This window comes from Mastigoproctus giganteus, chromosome 5, assembly GCF_048544385.1.
Source record: "Mastigoproctus giganteus isolate SK-2022 chromosome 5, ASM4854438v1, whole genome shotgun sequence".
Lineage (NCBI taxonomy): Eukaryota > Metazoa > Arthropoda > Arachnida > Uropygi > Thelyphonidae > Mastigoproctus > Mastigoproctus giganteus.
Window position 1 is genome coordinate 94,454,977 of NC_143579.1, and position 19,050 is coordinate 94,474,026.

At 38.2% G+C, this 19,050-nt stretch overlaps 1 protein-coding gene across 1 annotated transcript in view; it reads left to right on the forward strand.

Moving 5' to 3' along the window:
- Nucleotides 1-19,050, forward strand: part of LOC150085573 (DDB1- and CUL4-associated factor 10 homolog) — a 209,703-nt gene that overhangs the window by 24,297 nt on the left and 166,356 nt on the right. The window contains exon 2 of the mRNA XM_090373353.1: nt 14,367-14,653. The gene's annotated coding sequence lies outside the window, so the exon portion shown is untranslated. The remainder of the gene's footprint in view (nt 1-14,366; nt 14,654-19,050) is intronic.

Sequence of the window (19,050 nt, forward strand, 5' to 3'; positions counted from 1 at the left end):
AAGTAGTTACAAATGGTAAAAGTTTACACACTGCTTTGTCTGCTATATTAGAGAGTCCAACAAACTAGCCCAGAACAAAGACAATGAAATACTAAAAAAATTTCCTTGGTGTGATGTGTCACAAGAATATTAGTTAGTTCTTATTCTCTTGTGGAAAGGGTTAGCTATCCACTTGTAATTTTCAATGTCTATACTGACAGGAAACTATTCTTAAAAAGAGTGACAGCTTTGCGAGGTGGTCAATTATTGCTTTCTGTAAGTCTGACTTTGCAGAGATATTTTTTTCAACAAGATTTAATAAAAGTATCAAAAGGATACTTTTATTAAAGTATCCTTTTGATACTTTAATAAAATATCATGTTGATACTTTAATAAATATCATGTTGTCCTGCTTCAACTCTCTTTGTCCAAAGAATAATTTTATCTTTGAATGCAGAGATTTTGTCATTAGCCATGAAAAGTGTTGTGTTTTTACTTTGGAGTGATAGATTCGGTGCATTCAGTTTGTCAGATATATCAGCAAAGTATGCAATCCTTGCCGATATATGCTCGCTCATGTTGTAGCTTAGCCACCAGATTTCATATAATTGATAGTTTCTATTAGTGTCTTAAAAATATCTCAGTTTTGCAGGAATGCTTTTCACAACCAAATTTTCCCTGTTTAGTACACAGTGACTACTTGAACAGGAAGGGTGTGCTATCTGCCTTAGTTCTTGTAACAACACCTGAAATGGGACTCTGTATAGCCTTGGCACCATTGCTATAGACATCAGTGCACTTCTTCAGGGCCAGTTTTAATGTTTGTAAGCCCTAGGCACTTTTATTCTATAAAGTGGGAAAAGAGGAGTAAAACATTTCTTATAATAAATTATACTATATTAACACACTGACTGTGAATTATATCTTTTGATGTAATTCAAGTGTGATAAGTTGATCAGTGCAGCAGTGCATAAACATGTGACTGTTGTGTCATGCTTATCTTGTTAAACTGACTTGTTTTGTACGGAGTTAAATGTGCATTCTCCTGTTCAAAAAGTTGTACTCACAAATATGTACATGTGAGTTATGTAAAGAGAGCAGTAGTAAATAGTGGAATAAGTTTGTGGTGTGACTTAAGAAAATAGTGTAAATTTTAAAAGAAGACTGAAGTGTAAATTTTAAAAGAATGAGCTGTATTTTCAACTTTTCCTATTCTGATCCTAGAATAATTTATTGTATTAACTGTGATTTAAAATATCTGACGGATATATGCGAAAACATGAATCTAGTTATGCAAAAAGGAAGAAGAAAAAGAAAAAGCTTTGGATAAAATGGAAAATTCAATGCTGAAATATATAAACGTTCCATACGACTCCTGCAGTAAGCCTACTCTTTCTCAGTCTGAAGATTTCAGTGATGGCATTCATGGGCCTACCTCTAGACCTATCGACGAAGGAACAAATAAAGGTCAAGTTGATATAGAATTAGAATCAGCCCAGGTAGATTCTGTAGTGTTGATATCGGCAACTGATGTAATTGCAAATAAGGATGAATCAGAGCCTGTGAATGACATAAGTATCCAAAAAACATCTGTTACTGTTTCGCTATCAGATTTCAGTACTGATCCGGCTAAATGGAAAATAATACTGCTCTCATTCGTCACGTTGCCCAAAATGTGCTATCTCAGAATTTAGAGTGCAATTTGAAATCAACATCTAAAAAATTTGGTGAAAAAGTAAGATATGCAAGAAAAGAATTGTTTTATAGGAAAATGGGAAATTGATTAAAAGAGACTGGTTATATTCTCAGAATCTACTGGAAAAGTGTATTGTTATGTGTTTATGTTATTTAAAGAACAGAATTAATGAGATATGTAATCAATTTTGAACTGAATTTGACGACCGGAAAAATGCACATGCAAGAATCACAACACGTGAAAAATCAAAAGCACATTTCACTTTTATCTAATATGTTGCAGTTCCAAAAGTCTACCTGGATTGACACAAAATTGCAAATCAAGAAGGAAAAAGCAATCAATATTAATAATTGATCAATATTAATTTGAACATACTATGCGATTGAGGTCAGTGCAACAGGAGCAGATGCCTAGTCTAGCTGGAATTGTGATTGGACACCAAAAGATTGGTAGAACTCAGCTTTCCAGTATGTGTCCTGGGTATAAATCCCCATGTGCAAGCACGCTGTGGGTGACTGTCCAGGTGTGAACAAACATAAGCAGGGGTCATGGTGTGGCGTCCACACCACACCTTGGATAAATGCCACCCCTCTGTGTTACCAGGCAATAATAGGTGGTAGATGACTCTCATGAACCAGTGCAATACCACCACTTTGCTTATTGGAGGCTTGAAGTGATGGAACCGATGTTTAGTCTCCAGAGCTAAGTTCCAGTCAACCCTCCCCCATCTCTTCCATCATTCAGTACGATTGATATCTTTGGAGGTTATGATGAGCACCATGGTGAGATCCAAACTTCCTTACATTTCGAGGGTACAGCTCTAAAATGGTGTTCGCAGGCTGGCCGCTATTACTAAACCGGATCGAACTTATTGGTCTATTGGTAACTCTCTAGGAGGCTTCTGGATCAGCTAGTGTATAATCTTGCTGACACTACTCTGCCAGGTATTGTTGAGAGCACGTTATGTCAAGGATCTAGGTAAATCGTTACCATATGTATGCCATATCAAAGAATTTCATTAATTCATATCCCCACCCCACTTTTTCTTACTATTGAATACACCATGAATTATCAAACTAATAGAGCAAACTTATCTGCGAAAATATCTAAACCTCCCAAACACTTCCTAGTCTCGGTTCTAATCTCAATGATATCCATTTCCACTTACACTCTGCCAAACCCCATGTACTTTTTCTGACAGAATCTCAGTTATCAGTTGATTGAACCACTGCTCATCTCAGTTCCCCAAATTATTCACTATATGATTCCTTTTGCCTCAAAGGTGGTACTTGTGCATATGTCCGTTCCGATATTCCCCGTCAGAGACTTGGTAATTTGGAATCACTTCTTTTCGATCTTCTCTGGCATAACATCTCTCTATCTTATTCTGTCAAATTCATCTGTTGTTTATAGCGTTCTCCCAACTCCACTAATTACTTGGAACCTGACTTCCTCTCTTTGCAACTTGACTTTCTCCAGTCCAACTCTCCTAATAGTGATGTAATTTTCCTTGGTGATTTTAATGTTCACAACTCCAGCTGATCGAGATGCTGAGACTTTTGCCACTACTAATGACCTTGCACAGATTGTTCATTTACTTCTAGAATACCGGACAATTCTAACCATACAGCCAACAAGCTTGATCTTTTTCTCACAAACAACCCTTCTAAGTACATGATCGAAGTGAGTGGTCCTTTAGGCACCTCAGATCACAACTTGGTGATTGTCTCTTCTCCAATGAAGCCTTTATCTCATGACTATTCCCAACCTCATGTTGTTTTGCATTACAAAAATGCAAAATGTGACCAGCAAGATTTCTTTTCCTTGGTCAGATTAATATTTCAAAACTTCTGATGTCAACATTTGCTCAGATCGTGTCAGCGAAATTATTCTTGTAGGAATAGAATCCTTTATTCCACACTCCACCTTAAAATCTCGTCCTTTATCTAAACCTCGGTTTTCCACTAAATGTTCTAAGGCTGTTCAAGAGAAGAATATTGCATATCATAATTAACTTGTGTCCAATTCTTCAGTTTCATTTTCTGTTTACACCAGAGCTCGCAACAATTATAAAGCAGTTATTAATCAGTCCAAACTAGATTTTGAACAGGCTAAGAGTAGAAAACTTGCTTCTTGCCCTAATGGTAGCCGAGCATTCTGGTCTCTTGCGAAACTTATTGGCCGAAACTTTTGCCCATCTCTGCTCCCACCTGTTAAAACCAGATGGTCTATTGCCACTTCAACCAAGGATAAAGCTGACCTCCTAGCATCCCATTTTTCTTCCAACTCATGTATTAATGATCTTGGTAAAACACCTCCCACCATTCCCAGCATGTTCCATTCAATGCCTCCTGTGGTCTTCCGTCAAAAGGATATCAGAAAGATTTTGACAAATCTTGATGCTAAGAGAGCTCCAGTGGAGAAATACCACCAGGTCCTGGTGGTATTTCTCCACATGTTCTCAAAACGTGCGCTCCTGAACTTACTCTTGTTCTTTGCCGCCTCCTTTCACTTTCTTATTCCAAAGGTGTTTTTTCTTCTGCTTGGAAATTTGCTCATATCCAGCCACTTCCCAAAAAGGGTGAGAAATCACTCCCGTCCAGTTTTTGTCCCATTGCAATTACTTCTACTCTTTCTAAAGTAATGGAGAAATTAATTAACCGACAACTTTTAAACTTTCTAGAAACCTTTTGTCTGATCAGTGATGACTAGTATGGATTCAGTCAGTGTCAATTCATTGGTGTTCTGGCTTATACTACCCATTTATGGACAAATTCAATGGAAAAGTTCAATGAAACACAAGCAGTTTTTTTTGGCATCTCAAAGTCTTTCGATTGTATTTGCCACAAAGGTCTTCTAAACAAGCTTCTATATTTTGGTTTGCCAACTGTTTTTTGTTATTTGTTATCCAGTTTTTCTCTGACCACTCACCAAGGGTGATGGTAGATGGCTCTCTGTCTTCTAACTTCTCCACTAATGCTGGTGTGTGCCAAGGTTCAGTTCTTTCCCCCACTCTTTTCCTTCTTTTATATATTAATGTCCTTCTTCCATTGACCGGAAATCCTGTCCATAGTTTGGCCTGATGATAGCACATTGCATTCCAGTTTGAGAAATCTCGCCCTGCTCAATCAGCTTCAACTTCTTGAATATCCGTTACCAATTCGTTAAATGCCAATCTCCGGATAATTTTCCAGTCGGGCAAAGACAACTTAGTTGATTTCAGTCCTTCTAAAACTTGGTCCTGCCTTATATCTTGCAAAAGGATTCTTTTGCTCCTATGCTTATCTTTGGTGACATGCCGATTTCTAGGCAAGATGATATATCTCTTTTGGGGATTACCTTGCTTTCTAATCTCTCTTGGCACAAGCACATTACAAATATTGCTTCCTCTGCATCAAAAAAACTTGGTTTTCTCTTTTGCTCTCGGCATTACTTTTCTTCCAAACAGCTGTTCACTCTGTACAAATTCCAAATCTGCCCTATCGTGGACTATTCCCATATCCGGGGCAGTGCACCCAAAACTTATCTCAGGCTTCTTGATTCCGTTCAGAAGAGGGCAGTTAGGTTAATTAATGATTCATCTCTAACAGAGTCTCTCCACTTGCTGACTCATAGATGTACTGTTTCTGCTGCATTCCTCTTCTACAGATACTTCCATGGGCACTGTTCTTCTGAAATTAGCTTCTATAATTCCCACTCTCTCTCTTTCAAAACAATCCGAACACGTGCAGCCACCAACCAACATCCATTTACTGTCCAACTTCACACTGACAGGACCAACTTTTCATCTTCCTTGTTTATTCATTCAACTGCTGTTTTCTGGAAGAACCTTCCTTCATATGTATTTCCTGAAAATTGCAGTCTGCAGAAGTTCAAATCTAATCAACAAATATCTTCTTTCGGTTTCTCAACCTCCAACCCATGCATGTACTAAGTACTACACAGTTTGGACCTCCCACTATTTGACCATCTTGCTGACATTATGTAACCATCATGTAGTTTGACGCTGCGAATCCAGATTACCGAGAATATTGTCATGTGCTTTATGTTGAGCAATCAGTTGCCAGTCAGTTGACAGCGTCGATATATTGGTTGAATTCTGCAATTCGTTGAGTCGACCCAGATTCACTTTTGTTATTCAAATCTTTCAGACACTTTCTGAATCTACTCACTCACTCTTTAGCCATCTCTATGGCAAGCTGAGTATTATAATTCCGCAAGCTAGTACACCACGTTAAATTCTGTGAACTGTTAGATGCATTGTTTGTCTTGGTCTCCATACAGGTGCACAAATATAATAATATATATTGCATATATTATTAAATAAAACAAAATAAGAACCCATAATCAGTAAGAAGTTAAATCAGGACACAACACTTCAGTTTCTTTTTAAAAAATGAAATTACGAAAACAACAACGGAGCCGGCAATTTCTGACAAGGACATTGCAGGAACTGCTATATCTCATGAAACACAGTCTGTTTCAAATGAAAAATGTGCTTCTAAACACTGCTTATCATGTGTAAACAGTGACTGGTTTCAAAAATTTAATTGATTAATGGTAAAAGAAAATGGAATTTTCTTTTAATGGAATACGTTCTGTGTATGAAATACGGAAAGCAATGACCCACAAACAAGGATGTGACTGTACCATGCAAAAAACTTAGCATTAGTAAAGGCACATGATGCAAGAAAGCAAGCTTATATAGCATCAGCCAAAAAAAGAGAAACAAAAAAACCCTTCTCATTTCACCCATCCACTCACTACAAATGTTTGTGTGGTTCGGTCTTGAATCTATTTAATTTATCAACTTCTACAATGACAGATGGAAGTTTGTTCCTGCAATAAACCACCCGCTGACTAAAGGCAAACTTCCGCACATCTATCGTACAACTGTCTTTCCTCAATTTGAATTTATGCCCTCTCAGGAAATTATTCTGAGGAATAATCCATCAGCATTGAGCATGCTCAAACCATTCATGGCTTTGTACACCTCAATCAGATCACCTCGCAGGTGCCTAGTCTCAGTACATTGTAATTTGCAAAACTTAACCTTCCTTCGTAAGAGCAACCATTTGTTCCATTCACTAATCTTGTTACCCTTCTTTGTACTTGTTCCAACAGCTCTACATCCTTCTTAAAATGAAGCCTCCAGACCTGTATACAGTACTCAAGATGTGGCCTGACCATTGCCTTATACAAGGGAATAATCACCTCCTTATCCTTGCTAGACAAATTCCTGTATATCATTGACAAGACACCATGAGCTACTCTTGCAGATCATCTGCACTGCTCAGAAAACTTCATATCTGCCTGCACAATTACTCCCAGGTCCTTTTCATTCTCTACCCTGTTAGTGTAGTACCACACAGTTGATACGTTACTCTGAGGTTACTGCTTCCTATAGGCAGTACTTTACATTTGTCAATGTTAAACTTCAGTTGCCACCTGCTCAACTTTTCTAGATCCTGTTGCAGCAGCATACTGTCATTAGTGTCATTAACAACCCTGCCGACCTTCGTATTGTCTTCAAACGTGGACATTAAGCCTGATATACCATCATCAGTATCGTTAATAAATAAAGAAAACAACAATGTATCCAGCACTGAACACTGGGGGACTCCACTAATAACATTAGTTCACGAAGAGCAGTGTCTATTGATTACCACTCTGTCTTTTCCCACTCAACCATCCCTTTATCCATAACAGCAATTTTCCTCCAATGCTGCACTGCTCCAATTTATGCAGCAGTCTTCCATGTGCAACAGTATCAAAAGCCTTTCTAAGATCCAAATATATGATATCAAAATTATTCTTTGCATCCAGTTCCTTTGTGACCACATCATAGTGTCCAGTCAAATTGGTCAGACAAGACTTCCCTTTAACAAACCCAGGCTGTGTCCAAGCTATAACTGGTCTTGGCTAGATGATCCTGCAGTGCTGCTTTAACCAGTGCCTCCATTAATTTTCCTGGAACAGAAGTTAAACTTACAGGTTTGTAATTACCTGTGTCGCTCTTTGATCCTCTTTTGTGGGTTGGGGATACATTTGCACGACTCCAGTCCGTGGGTACCTCCCCTGAGTCCAAGGAAGCTCTCATAATTATTGCTAAGGGTTTGCTTAATTCCTCTGCTGCATCCTTTAATATAACTGGATAGATTCCATCCACCACAGGTGTCTTTCTTATGTTTTTCTTCAACAATTTCTCCTCCACTTTACTCTCAGTTATTACAAGATTATCTTGCTTACTGCCAGAGTTTCTATCCATTAATACATCTCTAGCATTGTCCTCCCTGAATAACTCCTTGTGTGAATGTAGGTGCAAAATATTCATTTAGTTTGTTAGCTACCTTAGCATAATCATCAACAGTTGAACCATCAATATCAAGTGGACCAATCTGATTCATCCCCTTCCTTCTAGAGTTTACATAAGTAAAAAACTCTGCTGTTTTTCTTTGCATCCTTTGCCAAAGATTTCTTGTAATCTGCCTTTGCCTGCCTAACCTCCTTTGTGACTTGGTTACAGACCAGCTTATATCTATCATATGCTTCCGTGTCACCTGTTAATTTATGTATCCCATGCATTTTTCTTCTCTGCCACATGTATAATTAGTTCATCTGATATCCATTTAGGTCTAAATCTTGATCACATTCAATAACTCAGAGATAACTTCCACAACTACTGTTACAAGAAGTTCGGTTACACAGACAAGTACATAACAGAGCTGTTCACCCAGATGATAAGCCACCTGGACACAATCCTATAGTCTGTGACTCAAGGAATCTCTTACCACTGGTTTCAACTCTAATGAAAAATACACCACAAACCAAGATTTTTGATCACATTCATCTTTTCACAAAAAAAGTACTTGTCTGTACAGGTAATCCCCATGTAATACAGTACATATACGGTTTTTCTCTAACACGATTGATAAGTTGCAGCAATCCTCGCACAACACAGTACTTATTTAAGATGACTTTGCTCTAACACAGAGAATTGCAACAAACCTTGCATAACACAGTATTTTTAAGCTTTTGTACATATTTTTTTATTACGCTATAATTATAGCATAATACGAATAGTGATTCGTATTACGCTATAATTATATAGCGTAATACGAATCACTGCATTTAGGATTCTTTTAGATAGTAGTATTGACAATTAATTAATTAAATTTATTGATCTTATTAATTTAAAATATCATGCCCCAGCCTAGAGCAGCAAAGCAATGGGCACAAAGTGGAAGCAGTGCTGTGACTCGGGGGAGAACGGAGGGTGGGGGTGGGGGTGATTCTCCAATGCATCACAGCCTAAAAAAATTTGCAACTTGTGAAATGTTTGCCGAACTCTCTGGAACAGAACATGATCTAGCCAAGGAGGATGTCTTTGTGTGTGTGTGTGCCAGGTGCAGAGAGTGTCTAGAAATTAAGCATCAACGCAGCGTTCTACTGGGCGTCTATGAGAGCTTGAGGTGAAGGGTAGATGCCCTCGAAGAAATTAATATGAGGGGCCCATCAAGCTCTCAGCTGCCCAACTGTACACTAGAGCTCACTCCTGGGCATCAGGCAACACAGCGGCAATCTTCAAAGCAGAATGCGCTTGTCCCAAAGGAACTAGTTATTGTTGGTGACTCTATTGTCAGGAAGATGGGGAACATATTGTGTAAAAAGGATAGATTCAACAGGACCATGGTATGTCTGCCAGGGGCAAAATTTGATGACGTAAATCATATATCATCTTTTAAGGGCACAAAAGGTGATATTGTTGTACACGTTGATACCAATGACATTAAGAGTAGGAGATCTGCAGATTTACTTAATGAGTACAGGTCAATGTTGCAAAAAAGTCGTTAGTTAGGGTTAAATTTGAAAGTGTCTGCGATTCTGCCCAGACATGATAGGAGGGAGTACACAATGACACCCTTACCAATCAATTTGGCCCTGGAGGGAATGTGCAAGGCTCAAGGGATAGAATTTTTTTCAGTGTGGTCTGTGCTTGTTAACAGGAGAGACTGCTTCTACAGGGATGGGATACACTTAAATAGAAAGGGTGCAAGAATATTTGCTATCGAGGCAGTGTTAAATGGGTCGGAAAACTGCTAGCTTGCGGGGGGGGGATTCACAGACTAAAAGGTTAAAAGTAGCCGCAGGTAGAGCTGAAGGTGATTCTTGCACAACTTCTATTAGAATAAGTAGCGACCTGGAGCGAGGGGTGCTGGGGGTTTCAGGGACTGATGGCAGTCATCGTGAAACAGGTGGGTATATGGGATGTGTCAGGGTAACTAGGAATAGGAATAGATGCATGCATGCATGCATGCATGTATACCAATGCTAGAAGCATAGTAAATAAATTTGATGAATTTGAAGTGTTGGTCAAGTCATCAAAGGCGGATATTGTTGGGATATCAGAGACGTGGTGTCACACTGATATTAGGAATGCAGAATTGGAATTTGGGGAGTACAATGTGTACAGAAAGGATAGATAGGAAGGGAGGAGGTGTCATGCTGTTAAGAAAAACATAAAATCAAAATAAGTGCATCCGGTTGATATCGATGAACAGTGCACTGTTGAGCCAGTTTGGTGTGACATAAGCTCTGCGAAAGCAAAAATAAGAGTAGGAGTGTGTTATAGGCCTAATGACTCGAATGAGTACAATGAACAATTGTACAGAGAAATAGTGGGCTAGTAAATCAGAATGTCTTATAATGGGGGATTTTAACTTCCCAGATATTGACTGGAACTTGTGGGTTGGTCACTCACACACTAGTAAGACTTTTGTGGATTTATTGGATGATTGTTTTCTGCAGCAGCATGTTCGAGAGGCAACCAGAGAGGGTAATACTCTTGATCTGTTATCAGCAGTGATCCTTCGTGTATTAAGAATTTGCAGGTAAAGGAACCACTAGGTGGCGGTGATCACAGTGTACTGATGTGGGGTTTACTTAAAGATATAATTACCATCAGGGGGTAAAGGAAAGGGTTTTTGCTTCCGTAAAGGTGAGTACAGTGGTCTCAGACAGTTTTTAAATTCTGTACAGTGGGATCAACTGACGATGTTAACAACAGTAAATTCTAAGTGGGAAGCATTCAAGGAATTAATCGTAGAAGTTACTAAAAGTCTCATACCTATTAAGAAATATTGTTCAAGGTTTAGGCCTAAATGGTTATTAAATGAACTAATAAGACTCGTGACAGAGAAGAAAAATACATGGGATGCATATAAATTATCAAGCGACTCAGAATCCTATGGCAGATATAAGCTAGTCTGTAATCAGGTCACAAAGGAGGTTAGGCAGGCGAAGGCAGATTGCGAGAAATCTTTGGCAAAGGTTGCTAAGAAAAACAGCAAGGATTTCTTTACTTATATAAACTCAAAAAGGAAGGGGATGAATCTGATTGGTCCACTTGATATCGATGGTTCGACTGTTGGTGATCCTTCTCAGATAGCAAACAAACTGAATGAGTATTTTGCATCTACATTCACACATGAACAGTTATTAAGGTTTGAAAATGGCAGAAGGTTATCAAATTGTAGCAGGTGCTTAATGATTTTGGAGGAGAAATTGTTGAAGTTAAACATAAGAAAGGCCCCTGGGGTGAATGGGATCTATCCAGTTATATTAAAGGAGGCAGCAAAGCAACTAAGCAAACCCTTAGCCATAATAATGAGCGCATCCTTGGACTCAGGGGAAGTCTCCACGGATTGGAGAGTGCAAACGTATCCCCAGTTCACAAAGGGGAATCGAAGGGTATCATGAGTAATTACAGACCAGTTAGTTTAACTTCTGTTACGGGTAAAATAATGGAGTCGCTGGTTAAAGATGCAGTGCAGGATCATCTAGACAAGATTGCAGCAATAATTCAGACACAGCATGGGTTTATTAAAGGAAAGTCTGGTCTGACAAATTTGATAGAATATTATAATGTGGTTACAAAGGAACTGGATGCAAAAAATAATTTTGATTCATATATTTGGATTTCAGGAAAGCTTTTGACACTGTTGCGCATGGAAGACTATTGTACAAATTGGAGCAGAATGGTATTAAGGGTAAGTTGGTACAATGGATAATAGGATGGTTGAGTGGAAGAAGACAGTGGGTGGTAATCAATGGGTGCTGTTCTTCGTGGACTAATGTTATTAGTGGAGTCCCACAGGGTTTGGTGTTGGGTCCACTGTTGTTTTGTATATTTATCAATGATATTGATGAAGGTATATCAGGCTTAGTGTCGAAGTTTGCAGATGATACAAAGGTTGGCAGCGTTGTTAATGACAGTAATGGCAGTGTGCTACTGCAACAGGATCTAGAAAATTTGGGCAGATGGGCTAAGAAGTGTCGACTGAAGTTTAACCTTGACAAATGCAAAGTTCTGCATATGGGTAGACAGTACGTTTTTCTTCAGTTATTAACACTCAGGGAAGTGAAAGTGAAAAAGACCTGGGGGTAATTGTGCAGCCAAATATGAAGTTTGCTGAGTAGTGCAGATGGGCTGCCAGGGCAGGTCATGGGGTTTTGTCAATGATATATAGGAATTTTGCTAGCAGGGAAAAGGAGGTGATTGTCCCTCTGTATAAGGCCAATGGTAAGGCCAGCCTTGAGTACTGCATACAGGTCTGGAGGCCTCATTTTAGGAAGGATGTAGATTTGCTTGAGCGTATACAGAGAAGGGCAACAAGATTGGTGAGGGGAATGAAGGGATCCTCTTACCAAGAGAGACTTAGTTCTGCAAATTGCAGTGGCTGGAGACTGGGCACCTGCGCAGTGATCTGATTGATGTGTATACGGTCTTGGGGTTGAGCACGCTGAATTCTGATGGGATCCTTCCACTTGTTCAGATTACAAACCTAAGGGGGCATAAATTCAAATTAAGGAAAGACAAGTGTAGAATAGATGTGCGGAAATTTGCCTTTAGCCAGCGGGTGGTTAATTGCTGGAACAAACTTCCATCTGTCGTTGTGGAAGTTGATAGGTTAAATAAATTTAAGGAGGAACTGGACAGGCATTTGGAGGGAATGATGTGATTTTTTTTTTTTTTTTTTCTGGCTGATGCTGCATAAGCTCATACACTTGCTTTCTTGCATCACATGCCACTACTACTACAGTTTTGTGGGAGTAAAACAAGTTTTTCTCATCCTGAGAGCATCACCAATGAACACCAAACACTGAGTTACTTCTCCCATTAGTTATCATATTGAAGTTCTTTCATGTTATGATTAAGTGCTGCCTCTCAGGCATCTTTCTAAGATATCAGGGATTTATTTCCTACAGTAAGCTGGCACTGCTATAGAACTTTTCTTTGCCAGTGCCTCTGTAAATATTGAAAGTGTACCCTTCAAGATGCCCTTAAATCTGTTACAAAACAGATTTAAGGGCAACTTGAAGACTGTGTGAGCTCGTCTTCCTGTTAGCAGTGTGGCATTGATGTCTGATCATGCCAACACGAGGGCAGTCATTTTGAAGCACAATCAGTTTCAAGCACATAAATTTAAAATTAAAACACCCTTTTATTTATCGCAGTAATATTGCAGTATTAGTCATAGAGGTTGCTTAATTTGTCTGTCCCATTAGAACACCTAAAGTGACTAATCCAGTTGAACTGGATTTATAGTGCTCTCTTTCATTTAATTTGTGGAGTTCTTTCATTTATAATGCCAACATTTATTAATAACACAGATTTTTAGTGTTAAAACTGAGTGTTTTAAAGGTATAACTTGTTTAATTTATTGAGAGAGAACGTTTACTCTATAGCACATTAATTAGGTGTCATAAATAAGAGTTAATACACTTTATTTGTATGTTAATTATTATTATAGAATTTCCAAATAAATTGTTGTATTCAGCATTGGAACTTTTTTTAGAGATAAAGTGATTATTCTCCATTAAGTGGCTTATGGATGTCTTTTTAATGGGGACAGTGACCTGAACATTTAATATGAATGAGCAATCATTTCAAAGCTGCTTTCATTTACTTTATGCAGCCCATAACTGACATTATTTAATATCACAAAATTTCCAAGAGACCAATTTAAAACCCTCATCTCATTTTTAATTTAACAACTGTGCACTTTGTTTTCAAGATAGATTTATTATTTTATTTATTTATTATTATTATTATTTTATTTATTTATTTTTTTGAGATGTGTTTTTCAAATAGAAACCATTTAATTAAAGCAGACACCCAGTTGAAATTGTATTCATTTTAAGCAGATGATGATGATCTTAAGTACCTATTGAGAAATTTGAATTTATAAAGGCCAACACCTCCATTATACTGAATTCATATTTTTGTTCAGCATATTTAAGTGAATCTGGCTTCTCTAGTGTGAAAATTATTAAATCTGGATATAGTTTAATGTCAGTAGACAATCATTTGTATTACAAAATGAAGATAACTTTGACAAACGTGCATATACACTAAGCGAGCTAGTTACAGTATTACAATTTATGAGATTTTAAAGAATGAAATAAATTTTGCTGTTCTCAAAGAAGATTTTTGTTTAAATGTTTCGGATGGTAACAACACCAGTATTGTAAAAAGAGTAAATAAAATGTGTTACTTGGGTTTTTTAAAAATTACCTGTCAGCATTAAAATGTTTGAACAGACTTGTCTTATTTAGTTTTTCTTTTAAATTAAGATAATATTTAGAATATGGTATTTGGATGATAAACTTGTGTTGTTTATACTTTCAGGTTGATTTGACTGGAAGTTTCAAACTTTGAATCTTTTATTTTGAAGAATTTATGGAAAGACTAATAATAATCTTATGATGTTACACAGAGATGGTTTACAGTGTAAGAAATCATAAAATAAGGACTACATAAATCATACTGTATCTTACCGACATCACTTATTCAGTCAATACTGTGGCTATCTATTTTTAATTATGATAATACCCACAATTTTATCTCCAGCTTGACATCTTGTGAAATTGATGTTTTTCGCAATGTGGATCTTAGACACTAAGTGTGAAACTTAGGTGAGTGTCTTTCCCCCCTTCTCTCTCCTGTTTTAGGTAAATCACTTAATTGTTTTTGTCATTTTATATACACTCAGTGATCACTGAATTATGACCACATCACTGTAAAGGACTATGCCACATAGCTAGCAGTATAAAAAGCCAAACAGCTTCGTATAGTAGAGAAGTGATAATTTGCAACACAATGGAAAGTCTTGCAGGCTGCGGATCACTGTGGATGTCTTCAGACATCTAGTGGAGTCCTACAAGTCAAAGTGATAAAGTAGCAGTTGTGGGACATAGTAAAGTATTCAGAAGGGCATAAGCTCGTGTGTTGGTTGCTTCTATATTGAAAATGTCACATCTTGTCAGTTGCTCATGGCCTACTGTGGCTAAGGTGTACAAAGAATGGTGCTGAATGGTCAAACTACCTCCTACTGACAGAACTGTACAGGATTATGCAAAGTGAGTGTTCATGGTGAGAGAAGGGTGCAGCCCATTGTATGGTCTCAATGTGGTCACTGTATGACAGTTGACATCACAATACAATATGGGGAAAGCAAAAACAGTATCCCAAATGACAATGTGCTACACACTCACACATTTGGGGATTCACAGCAGATGACCCAAGATACACACTCTCCTCGCTGCTGACCATCATAGATGGTGAATGCTATGGTGTGAAGGCGCCTCCGTAGCCAGGTGGGAAGGAGCAGCAGTGCGTAGCACACGCTTCTTGATTAGACCGGGGTTCGAGCCCGTCACCACCAAATACGGAGGATGCGGAAAGGTCAGGGAATGACCACCGCATATTCCCGGAGCAATATGGCCTTAGTTGCTAATGCTCCTAAAAACCAAACAACAACAACTATGGTGTGAACAACATGCTAGTTGGACACTGGAAGACTGGAAATGAGTGTGCTGGTTGAATGAGTCCAAATACCTGATGCAACATGCCGACAGATGCCTTCATGTGTGGTACAAGCAACACTAGTCCATGGACCCATCATGCATGGTACCCACTATCCAGGCAGGTGGTTGCTTAATGTGGGGCATGTTTTGCTGGCAAGAACTAAAACCCATGATGCATATGGACCAATGTTTCCCTGGTAAGGTCTACTAGCAGTGCACAAATGGTTTAAGGAATGTAGTATGTAGTGAAAGTATCACCCATCTTAATTGGCCCTCCAAAATGCCTGTTGGATATTAATTAATTTAATTTCTGTTCCAGTGACTCCACTAGCGATTGTTATCAATGCGAACGGTGGCCTAACATGCTATTAAGTTGGTGGTCATAATTCAATGATCACTTAGGGTATATCAGCCTGTGTCTGAGTGCATCAGGTTGATTATTTGACTGCAGATTTTTTTTCTCTCTTTTGCCCTTCTGTGTCCATGCATCTGAAACTTTCTGTACTTTTAAGGAAAAATGTTGTTTGATTTCTCTGAAAATATGAGAAATGTTTTAACTATTGAGCAAAGATGAATTATAATCACATGAAAATGCTAAACTAATAAAAGTTCAGCTGTTAGATATATCTAAGACTAAAATTCATGAAATCCATCTTCTATTCCCAGTGGATAAATTTTAATGAAATCCTATATTTGAATCTTTTAGGAAGTTTTAATTGAACCATTCCAATTTTCATTAAAATCGGACAAATAGAAATCAAGAAGTAGTTCTCCCCCTCCCTATACTTTTTTTTTTTTAATATTATTATTATTAGCCATATGGTGCAAGGAAACCTGAGGCTTATGCTGCACCAGCCAAAAAAAATTTCTACATTACCCAGAGAGAGAGAGAGAGAGAGAGATACACAGAAGTAGAAGGTAATCACTTGGGGATATATATTTATATATATAATGAATACCCAAAACATAAAAAGTATTAGACCCTATAGTACCATGTGCAGGTTAAAGGTTGAGAAGACAGGGGAAGACATGAGACTCAAATTTCTACAGATTATAATTTTCAGAAAATACGTGCGAAGCAAAGTTGTTCTAGAAAACTGAAGTTGAAAGGATACATGAGGAAGAAGAAAAGTTGGTTGTGCGAGTTTGAAGTTGGACAGTAAATTGATTTTGACTGGTTGTGGCATGTTTTCAGACTGGTTTGGAAAAGAGGGGGAATTACAAAAGCCAATTCAGAAGAAAATTGCCCATGGAAGTAGTATCTATAGAAAAAGCATACAGCAGAAACAGAACATCTGAAGGGACAGGTCATTAATTAACCTGACTGCCCTCTTTTGAATATAGTCTAGAAGTTTGAGAGAGGTTTTGAGTGCACCACTTCAGATGTGAGAACAATATTCCATGGTAGAACAGATTATGTACAGAGTGAGTTTTTTAGATGCATAGGGAGCAATATTTGTGATGTGCTTATACCGAGAGAAATGGGGGGAAGAGAGAGAGATGACTCCTTTTAGCAAGATAGTACTGAGTTTTAGAAGGATTGGAATCATCTGTTACATTTGCTCATTGGAGAATTACACGGAGATCATTTATGGAATTGTTGGCGGGTATTCAAGAAGTTGAAGCTGATTGTGCAGGGAAAGGTGGAATACAATGTGCTGTCAGCAGAACTGTGGGCAGGATTTCCATTTAGTAGGAGAAGGTCATTAATATACAAATGGAAAAGAGTGGGAGAAAGAACTGAACTGTGGGGAACACCAGCATTAGCGGAGAGGTTAGAAGATAGATAACCACCACCCACAGTGAGTGGTCACACGGAAAACTGGATACCCAGATTCAAAAAACAGTCAGCAATCCATAAGGTGGAAACCTGTTTAAAAGACATTTATGCCAAACATGATCAAAAGCCTTAGAAATGTCAAAAGAAACTTTTTGAGGTTCACCAAACTTTTCAAACAAATTTAACCATAGATGGATTAACATAAACCAAAATATCACCAGTGGATTGACACTGGCAGAATCTATATCAGCAATAATTGATCAGATGAAAGGTTTCAAGATTGTTTAGGAATTGGCTGTTAATGGATTTCTCCATTACTTTGGAAAGAGTAGAGGTGAGTACAATGGGAAGATGATTGAATGGGAGAGAATCGGAATTGAAGGAAAAACAGGTGGAATAAGGTGTAAAAAGTCGACACAGATCAATAATAAGCTCCGGAGCATGGGTTTTGAGAACAAGTGGAGAAAAACCAGCAGGACCTGGAGCTTTCTTGGCATCAAGATCGTTAAATTCTTCTGGCATCCTTTTGATGGAAGATCACAGGAGGTATTGAGTGGTGTGTACTGGGGATGATAGGAGATGGTTTACCAAGATTGTCAGTACAAGAGTTAGAAAAAAAGTAGGCTGTTAGTAAGTTAGCATTAGCAAAGGCACATGATGAAAGAAAGCAAGCTTATATATCATCAGCTATATATAATTTTAAGCTTTATATCTTATATATACCTTAAAATTTATTTAAGCTATCAACTTCCACAACAACAGCTGGAAGTCTGTTCCAGCTATCAAACACCTGCTGGCTAAATGCAAATTTCTGCACATCTATTCTACAACTGTCTTTCCTCAATTTGAATCTATGCCCCCTCAGTTTCTTAATCTGAGCAAACGGAAGTATCCCATCAGCATTGAGCCTGCTCAAACCATTCAAGGCCTTATACACCTCGTTCAGATCATCTCGCAGGTGCCTAGTTTCCAGATGCTACAACTTGCAGAACTTAAGCCTTTCTTTGTAAGTGCACCCATTTGTTCCTCTCACCAATCTTGTTGCCCTTCTCTGTACTCGTTCTAACAACTCTATATCCTTCCTAAAATGAGGCATCCAGACCTGTATACAGTACTCAAGGTGTGGCCTGACCATTGCCTTATACAAAGGGATAATCACTTCCTTGTCTCTGCTAGCAAAATTCCTATATATCATTAACAAAACTCCATGACCTGCTCTGGCAGCCCTTCTGCACTGCTCAGATATGAAGAGAACTGCAGTCAGATATGAAGAGAACTTCATATCTGACTGCACAATTACCCCCAGGTCTTTTTATTCTCCACCTCCGTGAGTGTGGTACCACACAGTTGGTATGTTTCTCTTGGGTTACTGCTACCCATATGGAGTACTTTGCATTTGTCAATGTTAAACTTCAGTTGCCACTTCTCAGCCCATCTGCCTAACTTTTCTAGATCCTGTTGCAATAGCATACTGTCTTTACTGTCATTAACAAATTTACCAACCTTTGTATCACTGCAAACTTGGACATTAAGCTTGATATACCATCATCGATATCATTGATAAATACACAAAACAACAATGGGCCCAGCACCGAACCCTTGGGGACTCCGCTAATAACATTAGTCCCTGTAGAGCAGTGTGCATTTATTACCACTCTCTGCTGTCTCCCAATCAACCATCCCTTTATCCATTGCAATAACTTGTCCTTAATGCCATACCTCTCCA